This window comes from Corythoichthys intestinalis, chromosome 4 (assembly GCF_030265065.1).
Source record: "Corythoichthys intestinalis isolate RoL2023-P3 chromosome 4, ASM3026506v1, whole genome shotgun sequence".
NCBI lineage: Eukaryota > Metazoa > Chordata > Actinopteri > Syngnathiformes > Syngnathidae > Corythoichthys > Corythoichthys intestinalis.
In genome coordinates this window covers 42,127,022-42,153,034 of record NC_080398.1, presented here as the reverse complement: position 1 = coordinate 42,153,034, position 26,013 = coordinate 42,127,022, and the positions used below count along the sequence as shown (strand labels likewise).

Genomic DNA, 26,013 nt, shown 5'->3' with positions numbered 1-26,013 from the left:
CCAACTTTTGTCTTATCAGGTATTTGCTGCACTCATTTTTCCCTGAAGCTCGTCTTGTGAACGACCGACAGTGCTGTGCTGCTCTTCACTTTTCAGATCTGGTTCAAATAGGAAGGGTAGAACCGACGACATGTTGGGAAAGCTAACGAGTGACACGCTGGAATTTCGGCAACTGAACCAGTGACGTCACGCACTGTGACGTAACAAGAATGGCGACCTAAGGTGGAAAAGCGCTATACAAGTATAACACCATATATATGTATTTATATATATATATATATATATATATATATCACTTAAAATAATTTTACAAAACATTAAGAGGGGTTTTAATCTTAAATTATTATAACTCATACTAACATTTATCTTTTAAGAATTACTTGTCTTAAAAATAGAGGATCTCTTTAAGGAAAACAAGCAGAATATCGTATTGCCCCGAATATAAGACTGCCCTGATTATAAGACGACCCCCTCTTTTTCAAGACTCAAGTTAGAAAAAAGTCTATTTGAATCACACAATTATTAATTATACAGAAAATAATTACAGTACATCTGAAACAAATTATTATAACAATATATTTGAGAAAAAAAGCATGTTATTTTGTTATTCATTCAAATCTTAATATCTGAACATTTAAATATGTAAGTGCAATCACATTCGTAAATGAATGGCTTCTGCTTTTTGAAATGTAAATAAACCAATCTATTGTGATAAAACAACAAAATTGCAATAACTGCATTAACCATCAAAGTGAGGTCTAACTGTAACTGTAGTTTTAAAAGAAATCTGAATAAGGAAAGACATTGCAATAAAATAATGCAAACTGGTTAAACTTGAAAGTAGCTGAGATTTGTCATGACAGAACATCGCTTCTATCTGGCGCCATCTAGCGTCATGAATGGGTATAATGTCTAGACCGAGAATATAAGACGATCCCCTCTTTTTCAATCTTATTTCAATGTAAAAAACACTGTCTTATATTCGGGCCAATACAGTATATGGCATAAGAGATACATGACGCCTTCCCAACGTGTGCGTCATGCAACTGACTGAGCAAGATTGACGCTGACAAGCCCACGTCTGCACCACCAACTCTTGCAATCAGTCCTCCCGGAGAGTCCAAAACAAATGGCGGGACGTCCTGTCCCAACACAAAGAACACCGGAGAATGCCCGATATCCAACGATAACACAACTGACAAGACTGCAAGAGCCCCTTTAACGCTGAGGTGGCAAAATCCACAACTCTCATTGCCCTGGCAACAGTAACTTCCGAATTCTCTTGTCCAATCCACAAAAAGACAATAATCTAAACAACGCCCAAACACATCCTTCTTCCTGCCCACGGCCCGCCCAGCGAGAGCCTTCACAAGACTGAACACTAGAACTACCAAGGGTGTTCCAGTGACAACTAATTAGTTTGTTATTTATTTAATTTCTTAAAATATACTCCACCGACTAATTAAACCAAGGGCGTAGGTTTGCATGGGGACGGTAGGGACATACGGTAACACTTCCAACTTTTCAGGATGCTCAAATTGTTTTTTTAAATGAGTTCAGTAATATAGGTAATTTAGATTGCCTTCCCATATATTGTAAGGACACAATTGATCCTACCATTATTAAGTGAATTAATTTCATTATGTTCAGACTTATATTTAACCCTTTTTCACTTGCTGAATTTGCTAGCCCATTTCCCCCCTCCAAACTCACGTTTGATTGGCTGATGACTTGACACCCCCCAAACACGCACACGCAGACCCGACGAAAATACAACATGTCACCAACATGCCGCCTCATCTGCACCCTTCAAAGAGGAGGGATATTAGAAGTTTTTTTTTTTTTTCAGCCAGCAGCAGCCACTGTCAGTAATGTAAAAGGACGGCAATGTTATGGAGGTGGGGAACACACCACTAATTTCTGCTACTATAATTTTGCTACAACCTGCATCAGAGTTTGCATAACATTAAACTGTGAATTTGCCAACTTGCATAACTCGATCAGGAAGCTGCTTAGATAGAAGTGTCCTCCACTTTTGTATGTATTTTCTGCTGTTAACGTTAATTAAACTGTTAGGTGGTCTTAAAGCAACACTTGGTAACTTTTCAGTTTTGGTCGATTTTAGCGACACTGGTGGACAAAAGCGGTAGTTTTTTGAAGATTGCGTTTCCCATGAGGACCAGTGCATGAGTGCATAGTGTCTTCCTATGAGGGGCGTAACAGAAAATAATTGAGAAGCACTGGTTTAACTCAATACAGATATACACTCACCGGCCACTGTATTACGTACACCACGCTAGTAACGGGTTGGACCCCCTTTTGCCTTCAGAACTGCCTCAATTCTTCGTAGCATAGATTCAACAAGGTGCTGGAAGCATTCCTCAGAGAGTTTGGTCGATATTGACATGATGGCATCACATAGTTGGCGCAGATTTGTCGGCTGCACATCCATTATGCGAATCTCCCGTTCCACCACATCCCAAAGATGCTGTATTGGATTGAGATCTGGTGACTGTGGAGGCCATTTGAGTATAGTGAACTCATTGTCATATTCAAGAAACCAGTCTTATGATTTTAGCTTTATGACATGGCGCATTATCCTGCTGAAAGTAGCCATCAGAAGTTGGGTACATTGTGGTCATAAAGGGATGGACATGGTCAGCAACAATACTCAAGTGGCGTTCCAACCATGCTCAATTGGTACCAAGGGGCCCAAAGAGTGCCAAGAAAATAGTCCCCACACCATTGCACCACCACCACCACCAGCCTGAACCGTTGATACAAGGCAGGATGGATCCATGGTTTTATGTTGTTGACGCCAAATTCTGACCCTACCATCCGAGTGTCGCAGCAGAAATCGAGACTCATCAGACCAGGCAACGTTTTTCCAATCTTCTATTGTCCAATTTCGATGAGCTTGTGCAAATTGTAGCCTCAGTTTCCTGTTCTTAGCTGAAAGGAGTGGCACCCGGCGTGGTCTTCTGCTGCTGTAGCCCATCTGCCTCAAAGTTCGATGTACTGTGCGTTCAGAGATGCTCTTCTGCCTACCCAGGTTGTAACGGCTGGTTATTTGAGTCACTGTTGCCTTTCTATCAGCTCCAACCAGTCTGGCCATTCTCCTCTGACTTCTGGCATCAACAAGGCATTTCCGCCCACAGAACTGCCGCTCACTGGATATTTTTTCTTTTTCGGACCATTCTCTGTAAACTCTAGAGATGGTTGTGTGTGAAAATTCCAGGAGATCAGCAGTTTCTAAAATACTCAGACCAGCCCTTCTGGCACCAACAACCATGCCATGTTCAAAGTTACTCAAATCACATTTCTTCCCCATACTGATGCTCGGTTTGAACTGCAGGAGATTGTCTTAAACCATGTCTACATGCCTAAATGCACTGAGTTGCCGCCATGTGATTGGCTGATTAGAAATTAAGTGTTAAAGGGATCCTCTGTTTTTAAGACAAGTAATTCTTAAAAGATACATGTTAGTATGAGTTATAATAATTTGATATTAAAACCCCTCTTAAAGTTCTTGTTTTAATAAAGTTTGTAAAATTATTTTAAGTGATAGGTCGCCATTCTTGTTACGTCGCAGTGCGTGACGTCACTGGTCCCGTTGCGGAAATCCCAGCGCGTCACTCGTTAGCTTTCCCAACATATCGTCAGTTCTACCCTTCCTATATGAACCAGATCTGAAAAGTGAAGAGCAGGACAGCACTGTCGGTCGTTCACAAGACGAGCTTCAGGGGAAAATGTGTGCAGCAAATACCTGATAAGACAAAACTGGTGATGCGAGAGAGTCCTGTTGGGAAGTCCGGTTGGGAGCGAGAGTGTATGCTGTCCGGTTTTATTAGCAGATATTCAAGGTAAGCATATTGCGTTTTCAAACTTATCCCAATATAATTATGTAGATTGTTAGCATCCAGAGCTGTCGTGTGCTTTACATACAGTACAGGCCAAAGAGCACACCTTGTGTAATCCATGTCTTGTACATTGTAATGCGTGGTAGCTAGGATACGTGTATAAAAAGTACCAAAAAGGGGAGAAGCTTCCACTTATACACATTTATTCACAAAAAATAATATTTCCACCTTGACCACTTTTCACTCGGGAGCTCAGCAGTACGCAAACACGCGTTCCCTGACGAACTCCCAACATTGTTGTAAGGTCCACGTCAGAGTCACTGTCGTCACTGTAGCGTGCTATAGTGCTTTAATTATTTAGTATGATTTGGGGAAAACTCCCACGAAGAATAGTCAACAAAAAAGATAGCAATAGTAATCCAAATCTGCGTTTTTTTACTCACTCGAAAATCCAGGAATTAGACCGATCCCATGGCAATGTCTTAGCCGCGATTAGGCCGTCGATTCCACAAAATAGACTGATCTGAAAAGCCGCTGTGGGACTGACGAATCAAAAAAATGGACAGATCCGAAACCAATATTGCAGACGCGGTGGGACCGTCGGATCCAGAAAATAAACGGATCCCTTACTTGACTGAGGATCCAGGAAAAATGTTCGGGCGCTAGTTGTAACGCGTGGTGGGTAGGATGCGTGCATACACGGACCAAAAAGGGGGAGAAGCTTCCACTTGTGCACATTTATTCAGTAAAAATAATAATTCCACCTTGACCACTCACTTCACTCCCCTTGTTTCCATTTGACTGGAAATTGCATCCAAAAGCAGCACATCGTGGCATTTTACTTTGCGAGTTTAGGCAGCATTAAGCAATTGTTGAACACGCAAGATACCAATGACGTCATCACTGCGAGCCCGCAAACCATGGTGCCAACTAACGGTCAAAATATGGACTAAATATGATAAAATGTTGCCATTGATTTAACATTTTATGTGTTTCTAACAACATATTTTAGTACAAGAGAACAATTGTGGTTTATTAGAGCCTACATGTATTTAGAGGATCACTTTAACGAGCAGTTGGACAGGTGTACCTAATAAAGTGGCCGGTGAGTGCATTTTGCAATAATCAGTTAGCCTATCAATTAATTAGGTTCATATTCATGAGAAATGTAGCCCTGACCCCCATTTACCCAATTTGTTTGGTCTTATCAAGGTCCCGTCCCCAGCAAAAAGTGTACATGCATGTTATGCTGGTATATCGTCCCTACCAATGTTGAGCCCAAACCTACACCCTTGAATTAAACCCACGCAAATTCAGAGATTAAGCCTTGTGTAAAAATTCGGAACTTCCCCTTTAAGTTTGGAGTAAAACGTGGGCAATCAGGTTGAAAAAAGCTTGGAAAACCACTGCTCCAAACACCTTTTTGCTGTTTATCCACTTGAAAATTTGGAGGTTTCCACACACTCCCCAAAATTACACTCCAGCGGGACAAACGGTCCCACTTGTTGAGACAGCAACTGTCCAGCCTGCGATAGTTTCCGACCCTTTGCTAGCGTCGGCAGGGGGCCGGCTTTCCTCTTACGCTCAGAAAAGCAATCACGCCTTCAATCAGCCGGCGCCTTGAAGATCTGATTGACCGATTATCGCCAGCCATAGAAGCTAAGATTGTTCACCGGAGTCGTCTCTGCTTGATTGTGGGACCCCTACTAACCGTACCGCCTCCTTGCAACCCCCTCTTTGCCCAGTCAATGAGATCCTGTAAGGCATTTTTCCAGTCCGGTGCTGACAATCAAATTGTCGAGCTTCCAAACCAATGGTTCAGCACCTCAATCAATTATAATATTTTTTTATTAAATGGCAACCGTTTCGATAGTTGATCAATTATATTGGGCTTTGCTATCCTAAAAAATGTCCAAATCCTTTTATAACAGTACTTCTCAAAAAGCGCGGCGCCCCCTGCAGAGCAATGCCGGGGTTGGTGCGTGTAACCTCGGGGAACATATTTTTGCCATATTAGAATAAAGTGTAATTGCACATCCACTCAGTGGATGGCAGCGGCGCTCTCATTTAGAGAGTGCGCAGCATTTTTGAACCAAACGAGCACACAGTAAAGAGCACTGGAGATATGAAGAGCTTAGACTAGGGTGACCAAACGTCCTCTTTTGCCCGGACAAGTCCTACTTTCATGTAGTATCCTCTTCGTCCGGGCGGGTTTTATAAATTCATAAAAATGTCCGGTTTTTATGATTTTTCACGGGACCAATTTGAAAAGAATCCCTCCGGCTGCTGGGTGGCAGCACCTGCCTGCGATGACATGGCTGCTGGTAGTAGGGAGGGAAGGAGTAGTTCTTCTTGTTTTTGTTGGCAGTTTACCCCTATCATGACATGAGGCATTACCGCCATCTACTGGGTTGACGATTTGGCCACAACGCCTGTTAAGTTTTTTACGATAAATACGTATATAACGGCAACTGCTTACTTATGTCGGAGCTTTGACTGTAAAACCCCGTTTGGCGTCGCATCGTTGCGCTGCCGATGATTGTAAACTTTTATAGCAAAGTTTGATTTTTGCCTCAGTTAGCTATCAGTAAGCTAAACCACGCTAGGTAGAGATGTCCCCAATCGAATCGGCAAAAAAATATCGGACATGCCTTTTTTTAATATATATATATTTTTTAATTAAATCGTTTTCTAATTGTATTTAACGTTACAGACATAATGTGTTACACTCTTCCAGAGTCTTTAGTTTAAGCTTAAGGTAGGGTTATCAAATTTATCGCGTTAACGGCGAGAATTAATATTTTTTACATTTATCACGTTACAATTTTTAACGCAATTAACGCATGCGCTGCACGACCCACTCATGCATTGTCGCGTTCAATCTATAATGGCACCGCTTTACCCATATAGTCTATAGAGCTAAAAGGCTGCGTAAAATGAGTAGAGTGAATTTTGGCAGCCTTTGTAGCCTTTTTTTAAATGGCTAAAGCCTTACAATCGCTCTCCCAACGAGTGGAATAATCGTGGGCAGCAATGTGGGGAAGAAAGATAGTAGTTGATCTTTTTCTTAACACCCTATGTTATTCACAACACAGAGAAGATATATCAATGGGTACCACGACGCACAGTCATGGTTGCACTTCCCATCATGCATTTGGGCAGAAGTTAAATGGCTACAGTATCATTTCCTGAAAGCTCAACAAATACACTAGATGGCAATATTTAGTCACAATATACTAAGTCACATTTATTCTTTAAGAATTACAAGTCTTTCTATCCGTGGATCCCTCTCACAGAAAGAATGTTAATAATGTAAATGCCATCTTGAGGATGTATTGTCATAATAAACAAATACAGTACTTATGTTGAATGTATATATTTGTCCGAGTTTTATTCATTTTTTTCTTAATGCATTGCCAAAATGTATGTGATCGGGAAAAATTATCGGGAATGATTGGAATTGAATCGGGAGTACAAAAAAAAGGAATCGGATTGGGAAATATCGGGATCGGCAGATACTCAAACTAAAACTATCGGGATCGGATCGGGAGCAAAAAAACATGATCGGAACAACCCTAACGCTAGGTATTATGGGAAACGTAGTTTTGAACTGCTTCGTTTGGAAACATGCTGGTTGAATAGTTTGTCAGTTAATTTCGGTTATTGTTTGTGTGCAATCTAGAACATTGAATGAGAATATCAATTGAATGGGAATAACAATTTGTCAAGGACAATTGTTGTGATAATAATTTATAAAAATGTTTAGTTGGCACATAGCCTACTGTGTATATGTGTATTGACTGGACTACATTTCCATGGGTCTGCATTACAGTGCCCTTTATAATTATTGGCACCCCTGAAAAAGATGTGTTTTTTAGCTTCTGATATATATATTTTTTTATTCAAATAATATGGGACCTTAATGGAAAAAAAGAGAAAAATCCAACCTTCAATACAAGTGCATTCATTCAGTGGGGAAAAAATCCCACATAAAGAAAAAATTATTTGACATCAAATAATGTGTGTCACAATTATTAGCACCCCTGGTGTTAATACTTTGTACAACCCCCATTTGCCAACAAAACATGGTCTGGGGACTGAGATGGCCATGGGAGAAGCTTGATTTTGTGTCTGGTGCAGAGGTTGCGCTAGACTTGTTCGTTGTCTGTCATTTTGACTGACAGAGTCATAAAAATCCGGGCATAATCTATTTTTACCCGTCACTTAAATTTTTAAAATGACTATATCTTAATGCAGTCACTATATGTATATACACAATAATACAATAATACTTTATAATATAAAGTAACTAACATTAGTGCAGTCATGGATTACAGTAAGCAGGCCAGTGCTGTGTTTCCATATATATTTTTATTATATTACGTATATACAGGATATATATATATATATTCCCCCCCCCCAAGTTGGACCTTCCATGATCCTAATACATTTAATAATAGTAAAATATTATATAATTCCATTTCATATATTTATATATATATATATATATATATATATATATATATATATATATATATATATATATATATATATATATATATATATATATATATATTAGGGCTGTCAAACGATTCAAATTTTTAATCGAGTTAATTACAGCTTAAAAATTAATTAATCGTAATTAATCGCAATTAATCGCAATTCAAACCACCTATAAAATATGCCATATTTTTCTGTAAATCTTATATATATTCTGTAAAATAAATTGTTGGAATGGAAAGATAAGACACAAGATGGATATATACATTCAACATACGGTCCATAAGGACTGTAGTGGGCATTTCACTCTACTGTCATTTAAATCTGTCTATGCTGTCCTCACTCCGAAGCGTCTACTTTTTCCAAAGCTAGACAGCTAGTGAACGACGCCTTAATAATCAGACTTCTTCCTTTTTCGTCTGATTTATTAATAAAATGGCCTCAAACCTTTGTCCTCTTTAGACCGTCGTAAAACTACAAAAAAAAAAGTACACAAGCATTGCATTTGCAACAACGTTAGCTTAGCACGCGATACAGGTTCACTAAACATAAACAAAAAGCGTCTCATACAAAAAATAGAACATTTTGCTTGCTAACATAATATACAACATTTACAACAACCATACTTACGGACAAATCTTGTCCAAGGATCATATAAGCACAACATTACAACGTAGGCGTCAGCCCGAGACGTCGTGCAGCCATATTGAACTGGCAAGAAAAGAATAAACCATGTCGCAAAGCGACCACAAGAGTTCGCTGTTAGACAGCACAAAAAGCCTTGCTGTAAAACTTACCAAAAGGCAGAATACTGTCTGAGCGGGATATGTGCGTTAATTGCGTCAAATATTTTAACGTGATTAATTTTAAAAATTAATTACCGCGCGTTAAGGCGATCATTTTGACAGCCCTAATATATATATATATATATATATATATATATATATATATATATTTTTTTTAATTTATTATTATTATTAAATAAAAATGCACGTTGATACGACGCACATAAAGGCAACTTCCAATTTTTTAAGAAATCGTTAGAAAGTTGTATGGACTTACAATCCGCTAGCTTGTTGTTTCCGGTTGTCTTCCGAAATACACCTGGGTGACGGCGCGTCAAGTGTTCATTCATAGCCGACGTGCTATCGTGGTATGCGAGCTCAGCTTAACAAAAAGAGTACACACAGTGGTGGCACCCTCCATATTTTCCTTGAAATAATGTCAGGCTCTGGCTAGTCTGGTCCGCTTTTTTGGCTTTATGCCGCTTTCACCGTGTTACCAATTCTGCCCTTCTTGGTAATTGGCGGCGTTTTCAACTGCTCGCCGCAGTGAGGAGTGAACCGGCGATTCACTTGATTCGTTGTCATTCTTCACTGCATCAGTCCCTCTTTTTTCACCTCTTTTATCAACACCATCGTCGTTTTGGGGCTTTTTGAAGAAACTTCGGACACTCAGTTGCCTTGACATTTTTCAGAGTAAGGCCAACGACGTCATGCATCAAGAGAGACAATAGCTAATTAATATGCTCACTCGCCACCCTGTGGTCTGGGGTGTGAATTGCAACCTGTCAACGTGACAGATGGACTTCAGTTTTTTCCGTCACCGTTGTAAAAAACCGGTCAACGACGGAAAATATTCGGTTAACGCGACCCCTGGTCTGGTGAACCATTTTTGTGTGGATTTGGCCATATGTTTAGGGTCATTGTCTTGCTGAAAGAACCAGTGACGACCCATCTTCAGCTTTCGGGCAGAGGGCAACAGATTTTGATTTAAAATGTCCTGGTATTTCAAAGCATTCATGATGCCATGCACCCTAACAAGGTTCCCAGGGCATTTGGAAGCGAAACAGCCCCACAGCATCACTGACCCACGCCCATACTTCACAGTGGGTATGAGGTGCTTTTCAGCATGCGCATCTTTCGTGGCATGCCAGACCCACTTAGAGTGTTTGTCGCCAAAAAGCTCAATCTTGGTCTCATCTGACCAAAGCACACGGTCCCAGTTGAAGCCTGGGACCGTGTGTATTTTTGTGTGAGACTAATTTTTGAAAGTCAGTGCTGCCCAACGACAGCCCCAAAACATCACTGCTCTAGAGGAGATCTGCATGGAGGAATGGGCCAAAATACCAGTGTGTGAAAAGCTTGTGAAGAGTTACAGAAAATGTTTGGCCTCCGTTGTTGCCAACAAAGGGTACATAACAAAGTATTGAGATGAACTTTTGGTATTGACCAAATACTTATTTTCCACCATGATTTGCAAATAAATTCTTTAAAAATCAAACAATGTGATTTTCAGTTTTTTTTTCCACATTCTGTCTCTCATGGTTGAGGTTTACCCATGTTGACAATTACAGGCCTTTCTAACATTTTCAAGTGGGAGAACTTGCACAATTAGTGGTTGACTAAATACTTATTTGCCCCACGGTATATGATATAAAAATACATTACAATATACAGTACATACAATTTCTTGGGAATCCAAGGAGGAGAACTAACCGATTGGCAACAGGATTGAATGGCTGAATTTTTGCAAGGGCGTCCATGTGACAGGCCCCGGGCTAAGCTCAGGCATGTCGCCCCGCGCACGGGGGATCATGGGGGGCGGCTTATTAGATTACAAGTGATCCCCTTTTCTCAATGCTATGCTCAGAAGCACATAAATGGGTGGTATGGGTGGTTTTTGCAAGTATTTCGGGGGGGACCCCCTGAAAACTCACTTAGCAGCGAGGCCTGGAAAAGACCCAGAAAATTGAGAGTACTGAAGGCTTGCATAAAAAGACTTTGGTCTCAATTTCTTGTTTAGGTCTTGGTTTTACTTATGTTTCAGTCATGGTCTTGTTTCATCTTGGTGTTGTTTCGGTCTTAGTCTTGATCTGAGTCTCGTTTTGGTCTTGGTCTTGTTTCATCTTGTGTGGGTTTTGGACTCGGTCGAGGTGATATTTATGTCTTGGTCTTGGCTTTGGTCTTGATTTTCGACTTTGACTTGTTTCTTGTTGTCTCGATCGTGGTGTTGTTCCAGTCTTGGTCTTAGTCTTCTTTTGGACTGTCTTGGTCTTGTTTCATCTTGTTTCATCTGTGGGTTTTGGACTTGTTTCGGTCTTGGTCTTGTTTTATCCCAGTCTAGGTGATGTTTCGGTTGAAGTATTTTTTTGTTGTTGTCGTGGTCTTGATTTTGGTATCCTTTTGGTCTTTTTGTTGTTTCAGTCTCGGTCATGGTATTGTTGCAGTTCTGGTCTAAGTCTTGTTTTGGTCTCGGTTTTAGGTATGTTCATAGGCGGGGTTTGAGTTTTTTTGGGGGGGGGGGACAACATGTTGATGACCCCAAAACGCAGTGTTAGCAACAAAATTAACTTAGAAGAATATTTAAAATAATAAGTTGACAATGAGCGTTTTTTTTTCTTGAGGGGAATTCTAAATCAGGCTGCTAAGGCAATACTTTTCTATTGAATTTGGTATGCCTGCCGGTGACGTGCCAATGTAGTTACCCCAGTCAAAAATGGTATCCCCTGGGCGGAGCCATATGGACGTAGATTTTAATCTTTATTATTCAACCAAAAAAAGTCGCTTTAATCAAATGTTTGAATGCAAAAATAAAATTTTAACTCAAAAAACTCAACAACAACAAAAAAATACATGTGACAGCTGTTTTTATTTGATTTTTTTTGTTGTTGTTGTTTTTTTGATTGAAGTAATGTTGATTTGTGTTTAGGCCACATTTCGGCTAGGACATTTTCCCTTTATTATTCAATCAAAAAATAAGCTGCTTCTAAAAAAATATAGATTTTCAAAAAGAAAAATCACTTCCATTAAAAAAAAGTAGGGCTGTCAAAATTATCGCGTTAACGGGCGGTATCACGTTAAAATATTTGACGCAAGTAACGCACATGCCCCACTCAAACAGATTAAAATGACAGTACAGTGTAATCTCCGCTTGTTACTTGTTTTTTTGGTGTTTAGCGCCCTCTGCTGGTGCTTGGGTCCAATTGATTTTATGGGTTAGTACCATGAGTGAGCATGGTTTAAAAATTGACATCAACAATGGCGAGCTACTAGTTTATTTTTTTGATTGAAAATTTTACAAATTTTAATAAAACGAAAACATTAAGAGGGGTTTTAATATAAAATTTCTATAACTTGTACTAACATTTATCTTTTAAGAACTACATGTCTTTCTATCCATGGATCGCTTTAACAGAATGTTAATAATGTTAATGCCATCTTGTTGATTTATTGTTATGATAAACAAATACAGTACTTGTGTACCGTATGTTGAATGTATATATCAGTCTTGTGTCTTATCTTTCCATTCCAACAATAATTGACAGAAAAATATGGCATATTTTATAGATGGTTGGAATTGCGATTAATTACGATTAATTAATTTTTAAGCTGTAATTAACTCGATTAAATGAATTGAATTTTTCAAAAAGGCATTTCCTATTAGGTTTTTTTAATGTAGAGCATTGAAATTTAAGGAGTCAATACCTTGTGCAAAACTTCTCCAAAAAGTCTCTTGAACCCATATCCAACAGGATATCGGGTATTTTGGATCGAATGTGAAATTTTTATCAATTAACAAGGTGCACATTTGAGACCTTGTCACAGAGTGAGTTAGTTGGATCATCTTCAAAATTGGTGGGACTATTCAGAAGACATAGGAGATCTAAAAATTTTCAAAATGTTGCGTTTTCATTCATGGGTCTGACCTGGGCGAGGTGCCAAAGTCGGCCATTTTTTTCGGCAAAATGACAAATTCAGTAAATGAGTAATAGCTCCTTAACACAGCTTTCAATCTTTTTCATATCTGGCATGTATGTGCGGGATCCCACCCTTAACACGAGTGCATTGAAATATTACCCATTAGGCCTAGCGCCCCCTAGTGGGAACAGGAAATGCCTTTTTTTACGAAATAGGCTCCTCCTCCAAGAAAAAAAAAATCTATTCACCTCAAACCTGCATCAGGGGAGCCTTAAGACATGTGTTCAGGTGCCTGATGAAAAATACTGCGGTTTGGTTGAAGCAGAAGGGTCCAACAGGAGAAGTGAAAATGACTGAAGCCATTTCGTCTCACCACAAGTTTTGAACAATCATAACTTGGAAGATCTACAACATATCTGCGCCAAACATCTCATGCTTGTTGAGTCATACTCTGAAGGGTCCTGTAGGGGTCATTTGCATCAACCCTACAGCGCCAACTAGTGGCAATAGAAAGTCACTCATTTTTCCAATACATGTCCAATTCTTTTCAGGTTGGTCATTGTAGTTTCAAGACCTTTTGAAATACTTATTTTACGGCCCATGTTCACATGTGTCTGTCTGTTGCCGTGGCGACCCTTTGTTCGCCATTTAATGGAAATTTTTTTTTTCAGAGACTCAGGCAGCTTATAGAGCCACATAATTTGGCACACTTGGTCGAATTGGCCCAGTTAGAAGATTCATTTTGATTTTGAATAAGGGCTTGGCTGCACAGCTCAGTAGTACCTCCTTTTTTGTAGTACTCTCTCCAATAGGGGTTTTTATCTCTTAGGTGTGTGAATGTAAAGAGGCGAATTTAGAGCATGTTAGGTTCTAATGAGATGATTAGAGAGGACGATCTGCCACCACCCTGACCTGCACACTGTCCGAGTTGCGTGACATACGAGTTGCGCTAGATTGCGAGGGCCCGTTCAGTCCTGCTTGCAGGCCTAGTTTTGGTCTTGGTCTTTCTTCAGACTCTGTCTTGGTTTCATTCGTTTCATCTCCGTCTTGGCTTTGGTCTCGTTTTGGTCAGGGTTTCGGATTTGGTCTCGGTTTTAGTGATGTTTCAGTCATGGCCTTGTTTCATCTCGCTCTAAGAGTTGTTTTGGTCTTTGTTTTGGTCTATGTCTTGTTTTATTTTTTTATTTTTTTGTCATGGTCCGTCTTTTGTTTCTGTCTTGGTTTTGTTTCAATCTTGGTCGTGGTATTGTTGCAGTCTCGGTCCTTGTCTTATTTTAGTCCTGGTCTTTTTTTAGACTCGGTTTTGGCCTCGTATCATCTCAGTCTTGGCTTTGGTCTTGTTTTAGACAGCGCCTGGGATTTGGACTTGTGTCGGTCTTGGTTTTGGTTATGTTTTGGTCCAAGTCTTATCTTATCTCTGTCTAGGTGTTGTCTTGGTCCAAGACTTGTTTTGGTATTGGTCATTCTTCAGACTGTGTCTTGGTCTCGTTTCAACTCGGTCTTGGCTTTGGTCTTGTTTTGGTCAGGGCCTGGATTTTGGTGTTGTTTCAATTATGTTTCGGTCATGATCTCAGTCTTGGTGTTGTTTCAGTCTTTGTCTTGGTCTATTTTTGTTTTGGTTATGTTTCGGTCGTGGTCTTGTTACATCTCGGACGTGGTTTTGTTTTGTCTTCGTCTTGATCTATTTTCTGTCTTGGTCTGAGTCGTCTTGTTTCAGTGTCAGATGGGGTATTGTTGCGGTCTCGGTCTTAGTCTTGTTTTGGTCTCTCTTCAGACTCTTCAGGCGTCTTGGTTTTGTTTCATCCCGTTCTGGGCTTTGTGTCATTTAGGCGATTTTGGTCTTGTTTCGGTCATGTTTTTGTTTTTTTGCAGTCTTGGACTTATTTCGGTTATGGCGTTGTTTCGTCTTGGTTCTGTTTCAGCTTCTGTCATTGTTTTATTTCAGTCTTGGTCTTGGAATTGACTCCTAAAATAATTGAGCTTAACTTAATCTACGCGGTTCCTGATTTCTTAGTTATGGTCTTGATCAAACACTACTTGAAAGCTAAAACATGCACCACACAAGTGGCCAGTGATGCCTTTGTAGAGGGTGAAATTAGCGCACAAATGTCTCAAACATGGTCAAAATCTCTTTTGGGAGAGGTCCTAAAACAACCCCACAAAACTCCATCAGCAGCACCGTGAGAAAAATGAGACCCTAGACAACAGTTTCAAGGCTTAAAGGGTCCAAATTTGGGGTGCCACTCACTAAAGAAATCTCCCTTTAACATTAGCCGCCTCTGACAATAATGGCAAATGACTTAAAGTTAACATATTTATAATATATATATATATATGTCATTTTAGCCCCTAATACTCAGTGCCGTTGCTTGGGTCTCTTGGCGCTCCGAGTACAGAATTCCCAGGGCCCCCATCCTACCTGTGCACACCACAAAATGTTGTTTTATTTGCACACCTAAATGCACATCAAAAGAAAAATAAAGTTGTCTGACAATATATACATAACATTATGAATACAAAATATTTAACAGTATGAATAAATAGCGTCAAATAAATTAAAAAAATAAACTTACACTCTTAATTACGCACTTAAGCCCCACAATGGGGGTTTGCTACTGCGGTGTCATTTTGAATGGCCAATTCTTGCTATTTCTGGAGAGTACATCGGGGGGGCCCTTTTTTTGCCAGCGCCTCAAGCAACCGCCTGGCTTGGCTGTGCTCTAGCCCCGCCTCTGTCAATAGTGGTTTTACCAATCAACACGAAACTCGGTGCTCATGCTAATATTAACAGGACACATGAAAAAGTCTCAAGAACCCATATTTGAAACTGAACGAGATGTTAGACCTTCACTCAGACACTTTTGCTATGTTTGTGATGCGTTTAAAGTCGCGTGATTTTTGCATTACAAATCAAAACATTGTACTCTACCTTTTGCCGCTTTGTCTTCTCGTTCCGACATCCATCTTTTTTGTTTTTGTGTGCCGTTGTCCTTTTGGGGGTGTTAGTGCCTTTCCAGGAGTGTAATGGGATTCTTGTTACTTTCGGTTATCTAGCTTTATGAAGAACGTACATCACTCATACAGCTAGATAACCAAAGATAACAATCAACCCCGAAGGCTCCACCCATCCTCCTGCGGCGACTAGCCCCAACTGAGCAGTCGCCGTCCTGCCAGAGGACACAAGCTTCTTCAGTACAAACACCAGGCAAACACAGAAAAACATTTTACGTAAGTCTCAATCGCATTACGGGAACCTGAGAAAATCCCAAATACCGAGTTGGTGGTGTCATCGGCGACCTCGGCCAATCAGAAAGCCCAGAAGATCCCAGTTAACTATGAGATACAAATTTGGTTCATGACGATTTGTGTTGAACCGATACCATTTTTTGGTTCCCTATACTGATTTCAACTGTGGTATCGGCCAAGGCCGAACTGTACCGATACGTTTTTTGAATAAATATACAATTTTAAGTTACCGCATGCTCACTTGAATAAAAAGTCATTGCTATCATGGCTTGGTCAGACACTGAATTACTCATTGTCTGTCTTTGATGGTGTTAGACGTCCAATACATTTAAAGTGAAAGGGTTGGCAGAGAATGAACGAATGGCTTGGACATCGATTTGTGATAAACACGCTTGGACGTCTATCACCATCAATAGCACTAAAAGAGTTAAAAATCCTTATTACATTGTTATAATATGATTATTACATTGTTATTAATTAGTTAATATTGTGAAATTAATTAATTGAATTCAATTAACTTGCGTGACAGCTAGCTTGGAAGTTTAGCTCAATTGTCTGCATACTCCGCTGCCAGTCTCCTACTTTAAATGGATTGGACGTCAAGTAGTGATAAACTAATTGGTGGGAGGGTGCATCTATTCCAGAGGAAGAACAAATTAAAATTTTTAACTCATTGTCTGCCAATGACGACGATAGACGTTTAATCCATTTGAATTTGGGAGGGTTGGCAGAGAATGGATGAATGGATTGGACATGGACTTGTGATAAACTTATTTAAAGAGTTTTAATTTAGTTTTTACAGATGATTGGAGGTCTAAAATTTTCCATTTTGGATTTTTTATTTTTGTCGTATCGTGTTTTTTTTTTTTTTTTTTTTTTTTGAGTAACGATAGCGAGTTTAATAACAAAAAACTAAATCCTCCTTCAAGCCTGAATGGATCAGACACCTCCTAGTGATAAACACGCTTGGACGTGTATCACCGTCAATAGCAATAAAAGAGTTACAAATCCTTATTACATTGTTATAATATTATTACATTGTTATTAGCTAGTTAATATTGTGAACTTTATTAATTGAACTGAATTAGCTTGCTTGACAGTTAGCTTGGAGATTAAGCTCAATTGTCTACGTACTCCGCTGTCACATAAATCCGGATTATCAAACTAGTTCAAGTTAAAACTACTTAACTGAATTCTAGTTTATAAAGTTTACTAATGGCAAGTTCAGCCAAATTTTCTACCATTCAGTATCAAACAACCCCCCTAAATCCACAAATGTTCACATGAAAGAAGCTTTAAAATACTGTAAATCAGCGGTGGGTGTCAGGTGGCGCGTTTGTGCATCACCCACCAGGCAAACTCGCCAGGCGGTCGCTCTCTTCTAACACCGCCCCCAGCCTTTTAAACTTAGTTTTTTCACATTATTAGAGGTCTAAATAAATAGCATTGACTTTTTGGGGTTTTATTTTTGACGTATCATGTATTTTTCTGAGTAGTGATAGCGAGTGTAACATTTTAGTATCATAATAAACAGTAGTAAATAACAAAAACAAAATCCTCCCACCAACCTGAATGAATTAGACACCTCCTAGTGATAAACACGTTTGGACGCCTATCACCTGCAATGGCACTAAAAGAGCTAAAAATCCTTATTACATTGTTATAATATGATTATTACATTGTTATTAGCTAGTTAATATTGCGATATTCATTAATTGAACTGAATTAACCTGCGTGACAGTTAGCTTGGATATTAAGCTCAATTGTCTGCGTACTCCGCTGTCACAAAAGTCCAGATTACTCAAACTAGTTCAAGTTCAAACAACTTAACTGAATTCTAGTTTACTAAGTTTACTAACGGCAAGTTCAGCCAATTTTTCTGGCCTACGCTACATCCTGTTTTTCTGCGTTCAATGTCAAACAACCCCCCTAAATCCACCAATTTTCACATGAAAGAAGCTTAAAAATAAATCAGTGGTGGGCGTCAGGTGGCGCGCGCGTACGTCACCCACCGGGCAAACTCGGCAGGCGGCCGCCATTTTCCTACGTCGCCCCCCGCCTGCACCCAAATGTCTTTTTAAATGAAACCGAGCTGGACTACAAAAGAAAAGCGCTTTTCTTGATTCACATTATCTGATGCCAACGCTGACGTTGGCGCCAAAAGCCACAGGGGGCCGCACGGTAGAAAAATACACAAGCAGATGTAGACAATGTAACACACACACAGTGGGACACATGGAACAGGGGTGCGTCTAATTAAAGCCCACCACGGCCCCCATGCTTGAAAGGGAGATGAGGCGATATTTTTTAAAGGCGGTGGAATATTTGACAGTTCGTGTGGATGCCATGCTGTTAGCATAAATGCTAAGTGCTAACATGGGAAGATGAAAACTGGGCTCCTGCTAAAAGCTTTGAATAGCTTCTTTGGAGTGTCCTATTCGCCCATCTTAACATGTGAACTGCTAGAATGAGATCATGTACTGTATTTGATGATGTGCGAATAAACTGAAACTGAAATTGAAAACAAGCAGCTTGTTTGATAAATACAAAAAACACATTCAAAATTGAATAAAGGAGATATGAAACGATGAAATCATTGTCTGCTATTCACAGCCAACGATGGCTGCCAGCCTACACAGTCCAAATGGATTGGACGTCTAGCACCGTCAATGGCAGACAATGATTTAATCAGTGTCTGACTTAGCCATGACAGCAATTACTTTTTTTACAAACACTAATTTGTAATTGCACCCCCCCCCCAAAAAAAAAAAAGTTTGATGTGGGAGAGTGGCAGCGGAGTACGCAGACAATTGAGCAAGTTAATTGAATTTATTTAATGAAGTTTACGATATTAACTAGCTAATAACAAGGTAATAATCATATTATAACAATGCAATAAGGATTTTTAACTCTAGTGCTATTGATTGTGATAGACATCCAAACGTGTTTATCACTAGGATGTGTCTAATCCATTCAGGTTGGGAGGAGGAGTTATTTTTTGTTATCTACTAGCAGAGGAGTACGCAGACAATAGAGCTAAACATCCAAGCTAACCGTCACGCAAGTTAATTGAATTTAATTAATGAAGTTCACGATATTAACTAGCTAATAACTTAATAATAATAATTTATGGACCCCAGGAAGAATAGTCTCTATTTTGGTAGAGACTAATGGGGATCCTTAAATAAAGAAAGTAAAGAAAGAAATAACAATGTAATAATCATATTATAATAATGTATTAAGGATTTTAAACTCTTTTAGTGCTATTGATGGTGATTCCGTCCAAACGTGCATATCTCAAGTCGATGTCCAATCCATTCGTTCTCTGCCACCCCCCCCCCCCCACACTTCAAATGGATTGTACGTCTAGCACCGTCAATGGCAGACAATCAGTTAAGCAGTGTCTGACCAAGCCATGATAGCAATTAATTTATATTCAAATGACAACAGTTATTTAAAACTATATTTTTTCGAAAAACGTGGTATCGGTACAGTATCGGCAAAGGCCGATACCCCACAGCTCGGTGTCGTTGTATTTACCGTAGTTGTTCGAGTTTAATTCCAAGACATTTTTTTAGCCAAACATTCAATTTTCAGAAAAGTGCATAATTTTCATTCACAATTATCAACAATATAGGCCTATATATTTCAGTGTAGCTATTATTCATATTTTTCATGAAACATAATTTTCCCCTTCACATTCAGGTTGCAGTTTTCCAAATGTTGTCATGATAATATAATGATGATAGTGAATAAATTATGTATTTAAAAAGCATTACTGCTATTAGTCATTCACCTCTATTGATATGCTTCTCTTATAACATGCAACAATATTTATTACACATAAAAAAATTTACGACAAGTTCTTATGACAAGTTCATATTTTTTGACGTGAAATACAACTTTTAAATAGAGCCGAGCAATGCTAACGAATTTTTATCGCGATTAACCGTGTAAGATTATTGCCGTTCTGTATGATAATGAATTTAAAAATACTAATTAGCACACTCATTTTCACTTATTATTATTCACACTTATTTGAAATACGTTGCCATATTAATGAAATAATAATATATACTATAACTCAATGGCTGCCGTTGACAACAATTGCCAGATGGATGGGACGTCTATCGCCGTCAATGGCAGCCAGTGAGTTAACAATTTCCTATCTAGACTTTTCAATATCTATCCCCATCAATGGGAGATAATGTGTTAACGCACAGTTAAAATAATGAGCTATGTGAGATTAATTACGATTAAATCATTTTGTATCATAATGACTTCAAAAGTAGCATTTATTACGTTCATTCTATATGTATTGCCATGTTAATGAAATATTGCATTGAGTTGATATTGAATTGATATATGAGTTAACTCTGAGTTAACTCATCTAGTAAGTGACAATTAAAAAAAGTCTTAAAACCATCATTAAAATGATTCATTTTTGTTGTTAATAAATATTTGTATATTTTCTTATGAATAGATAATTTATAGATAAATAAAATGGTAATAATAACAAAACTAATGCAATTAAAATGAATAAAAACTGAAATGCACTCTGGCTACCAATAACGCTTATAATATTTATATCATTGCGTGCCATTGACAATGATAGACGTCCAATTCATTTCAATTGGGAGGGCTATTCGTTGTCAGCCTCCCCCAGTCAAAGTGGATTGGACGTCTAGCGCCGTCAATGGCAGCCAATTGTTAAATAAGTGCTCTAAAATGAGTTCAATTAATATATGATTATGTTAACACTTTTGATTTTTTTTAAACGTGTAAAACACTATTTAAAAAGATTTCAAAACACTTTTCGTGCTAATTTCCATAACTTGGCCAATGTTAAGTTTTACAGTATATATTAATATTATATTAAATCTATACGTGTATTATTATCGAAACGTGTTGGACGTTTAAATGATTAATACGTATTTTTCAAGGGGGAATATATTGGTTTTGTTATGTAATATATTTATTAAACTATTGTTTTGTTACAGTATTGTTAAATAATATTGTTACATGTAAAATATGAATTTCCACCCTCTTGGCTCCAGTTTGACGTCACAACATAAAAAGACTCAAGGTTTTACTCATTCAATCCATTGTCCTAATGCTTAAATTTATTTATCATCCAAACGAGAATTACTTTTAAAACCACACCTTTTAAACGATTAATACACATTTTTTCACAAGTGAATTTCTATTCCCAGCATCCAATAATCATAGAAAAACAGATTTGGTGTGTGTAGTTAATTACCTACAAAGCGCATGCACGTTTCGTCAGGCCTTTGCGCGTGTGTGTGCGTGCGTGAACGCCTGCAAAGAAAAAAAAATACAAAAACATTTTAATTCCGTTAACCCGACGTGGTTTTGAACATATTCAGAACACACACAATGTCATTTAAATTTACACACACAATTAATAATTTCATTCTTTTATATTAAGAAAAAAACACTGAAATATAACAAAATTTACGCACAAAACTTTTAGGCCAATGTGCGCGATACTCCTCGCCATCACGCGTTTTTACATAATCCCCTTAAAAAATCTTCAAATTCAAACGCACGCGCACACGCACGCCATTTCCCCCCTTCCTTGTGACGCCTCTGAACATGCACTTTTTTTTGTATATGTGTGTGTGTCTTATTATTAACGCGCGTGCACTGCGGCTGCTGCTGCCATAATCCTCATCATCTCGACGTGACTCACGTGGCCGCGCACGGCTTCAACGTGCATGACCCAAAAAAGAAAAAAAAAAGTCACCAAATGATGCTGCTGATGGAAAAACCGTCAAATCGCGAGCACGTGCACGTAGCAGCACCACGTGAGCTATAGCGCTGAATAATCTTGGAATCAATTCAAACGACAGACGGCTATGGACGTCCAATATATTTGAAGTGGGAGGGTTGCAACGTTCATTAGTTGCCATCCCTTCAACTTTGAATGGATTGGACGTTTACTAGTGATAAACTCATTTCAATTCACAGCAGAAGAATGAAAACAGCCATATGATTGGACGTCTATCGTCGTCAATGGCACTGAAAGAGTTCATAATCATAATGATTTTAATAATAATGATGCTACTCACGCCGGAACCGGAACCATCCGAGCGCGCGAGCGAGGCGGCCTGCTGGCGAGTGAGCGCCGAGTGAGCCGGCGGAGGCTGACGCGCGCGCTATTGACGTGCGTGCGCGTGCGTGACGCGTCCATCCACTCACGCTCGTCGTCCAATGGCAGTTGAGGACCCTTTATTTCCCGTCAAGTTGTCTCAACCTCCCCTCACATAAAAAATCATGACCCCCCCTCCCTTGCAGTTCCCTCCCTGGCGGCTCTCCATCCACGCGCGTCACACGCACTATGAAGGACGCGGCTGCTCCAAGAACATATATACCACATGGACAAAGACACGCCCGTTTTATGACGTCACTGAGGTTACTTCCGGGTACCCCCTTTGCTCTCTCCCTCCCAACATGACGCAGCTCTCAGCAGAATATGAAACAGTACATACAATGAACCTTCGTTTTTTACGGTTAATGGGGACGAGAACCCGCTGGATAGGTGAAAAACCGCGAAGTAGCGTCCTCCCCCCAAAATTTTTTTTAATTGAACAACTTTTGGCCTAAAATACAGAATATTTTTTTAGATGGGTGCAAGAGCAGAGACTGCTTTTTTAGTCTTGTCTGTGTTTTCCGCCAAATACATCATTTTTAAAATATATATATTAGGGCTGTCAAAATTATCGCGTTAACGGGCGGTAATTAATTTTTTAAATTAATCACGTTAAAATATTTGACGCAATTAACACCCATGCCCTGCTCAAACAGATTAAAGTGACAGTACAGTGAAATGCCCACATGTTAATTGTGTTTTATGGAGTTTTGCCACCCTCTGCTGGCGCTTGGGTGCGACTGATTTTATGGGCTTCAGCACCCATGAGCATTGTGTAATTATTGACATCAACAATGGCGGGCTACTAGTTTATTTTTTGATTGAAAATGTTACAAATTTTATTAAAATGAAAACATTATGAGGAGTTTTAATACAAAATTTCTATAACTTGTACTAACATTTATCTTTTAAGAACTACAAGTTTTTCTATCCATGGATCACTGTAACAGAATGTTAATAATGTTAATGCCATCTTGTTGATTTATTGTTAAAATAAACAAATACAGTACTTATGTACCGTATGTTGAAAGTAGGGCTGCAGCTATCGATTATTTTAGTAGTCGATTAATCGATGAACTAGTTAGCTCGAATAATCGAGTAATCGGATAAGGAACATAAAATTTTAAAATACCTGAGCTGAGCCTCAAACGGTATAAAAATATTAAAAAATGAGGGTCATGTACAACAAAAGAACAGTTGGCTAACTTCCATAGCAAAAGTCTGCTAGCTTAAATGCTATAAAAACGCTAACTTTTTGTTTTTACAATGCTCTTAACAAATGGTTCAGACACATATTCCCACAAAAAACGGCTACATATACTTTACGAATGCATTAAAAAAACATTAGCTCAAACAAAAATTTAGCTAATGTTGGTCTTAACAGGGAGCAGCTGGATTCAGCCACGTGAAATGAGGCAGACTAGAGAGCAGTGTATCCACCCAATCAATTAATCGTTGCAGCACTAGTTGAAAGTATATATCCATCTTGTGTCTTATCTTTCCATTCCAACAATAATTTACAGAAAGATATGGCATATTTTATAGATGGTTTGAATTGCGATTAATTGAGATTAATTAATTTTTAAGCTGTAATTTACTCGATTAAAAATTTTAATCGTTTGACAGCCCTAATTTATTTTATTATTTTATTTTTTGTGTGTTTTTGTGTGTTCAATGTATCTATTCAGGTTTTGCATATGAAAGTGATACATATAAGACATGTTTATCACTTTTTTCCCATAAGTACATGTACAGTGGTATGAAAAAGTAACTGGACATTTCTGCAGAAAATCACCAGTCAAATGTGATCTGATCTTTGTCAAAATCCCACAGATGAAAAATCAGTGCCTGCTTTAGGGTATATATTTTAATGAGGATAGCATGCAAACAATGACAAAAGGGGGAAATATAAGCGAGTGAACCCTTAACCCTTAAATACCTGAAACATGAGCAATTATCAGAGAATCCAATAATTTGAAATATAAGGTCCTAATGAAACCTTTTTTCAAATGTGTAAAAAGAAAAGTCAAAATGAATATGTGTAATAAGCGCTCCAATATCTATAACCCTAGCTAAATCCTGTTTTTTTTTCTCATGCATCCATCTTTTTTTTTCAAAAAGAAATGTCAAAATTCTGAATTAGTTTCCAAATCATGAAATTTTAGGTGTATCAAATGTGATACATTTGGCAATAAAGGGTTAAAGAGCAATTGAAACCAATTTATACAAAACTATTTAAGTCAGGTGTGTGCCCAATCACTGATGAGTGGTGTAAAGCTGCCCTGCCCACTATAAAACACACACCTGGATCATGGCTCGTTCAAACGAGCTGTCTGAAGACCTGCGATCAAGGATTGTTGATTTATATAAAGCTGGGAAAGGATAAAAAAACATATCGAAAAGTCTAAAAGAAAAAAATTATAAGGAGATAAATAAGTGCAGTGGTATGCAAAAGTATCTGAACCTTTTGGAATTTCTCAAATTTCTGCAGAAAATCAAATGTGATCTGATCTTCGTAAAATCACACAGATGAAAAAACAGTGTCTGCTTTAACTAAAACCACCCAACCATTTATAGGTTTTCATATTTTAATGAGGATAGCATGCAAACAATGACAAAAGGGGGAAAAATAAGCGAGCGAACCCTCTGCCTAAGGAGACTTAAAGAGCAATTGAAACCAATTTTTACCAAACAATTTAAGTCAGGTGTGTGCCCAATCGCTGATGAGTGGTGTAAAGCTGCCCTATCCACTATAAAACACACACCTGGTAAGAATTGTCTTGTTGAGAAGCATTGTCTGATGTGCATCATGGCTCGGTCAAAAGAGCTGTCCGAAGACCTGTGGTCAAGAATTGTTGATTTGTATAAAGCTGGGAAAGGATACAAAACCATCTCTAAAAGTCTTTTTAAAAAATTTAAAAAAATTATAAGGAAATAAATAAGTACAGTGGTATAAAAGTATCGGAACCTTTTGGAATTTCTCAAATTTCTGCAGAAAATCACCAATCAAATGTGATCTGATCTTTGTCAAAATCACACGGATGTAAAAACAGTGCCTGCTGTAACTAAAACCACCCAAACATTTATAGGTTTTCATATTTTAATGAGGATAGCACGCAAACAATGACAAAAGGGGGGGAAATAAATGAGTGAACTCTCTGCCTAAGGAGACTTAAAGAGCAACTGATACCAATTTTTACCAAACAATTTAAGTCAGGTGTGTGCCCAATTACTGATGAGTGGTGTAAAGCTGCCCTACCCACTATAAAACACACACCTGGTAAGAATTGTCTTGTTGAGAAGTATTGTCTGATGTGCATCATGGCTTGGTCAAAAGAGCTGTCCGAGGACCTGCGATCAAGAATTGTTGATTTGTATAAAGCTGGGAAAGGATACAAAACCATCTCTAAAAGTCTAAAAAATATATATTTATATGTAAGGAAATAAATAAGTACAGTGGTATAAAAGTATCTGAACCTTTTGGAATTTCGCACATTTCTGCAGAAAATCACCAATCAAATGTGATCTGATCTTT

The 26,013-nt window shown here is 38.5% G+C and overlaps 1 long non-coding RNA gene across 3 annotated transcripts in view; it reads right to left on the bottom strand.

Moving 5' to 3' along the window:
- LOC130914963 (uncharacterized) overlaps positions 1-22,597 on the bottom strand; it is a 54,557-nt gene extending 31,960 nt beyond the window's left edge. The window contains exons 1-3 of one of the 3 annotated variants that reach the window (XR_009063030.1): positions 22,399-22,597; positions 21,567-21,625; positions 15,990-16,227 (exon numbers count right to left, since the gene is read on the bottom strand). This is a non-coding gene — a long non-coding RNA (uncharacterized LOC130914963). Of the gene's footprint in view, positions 1-15,989; positions 19,059-21,566; positions 21,626-22,398 lie in introns of those variants that run through there. The other 2 variants (XR_009063031.1, XR_009063029.1) reach the window with 2 other exon arrangements.
- Positions 22,598-26,013: the final 3,416 nt, after the last annotated feature.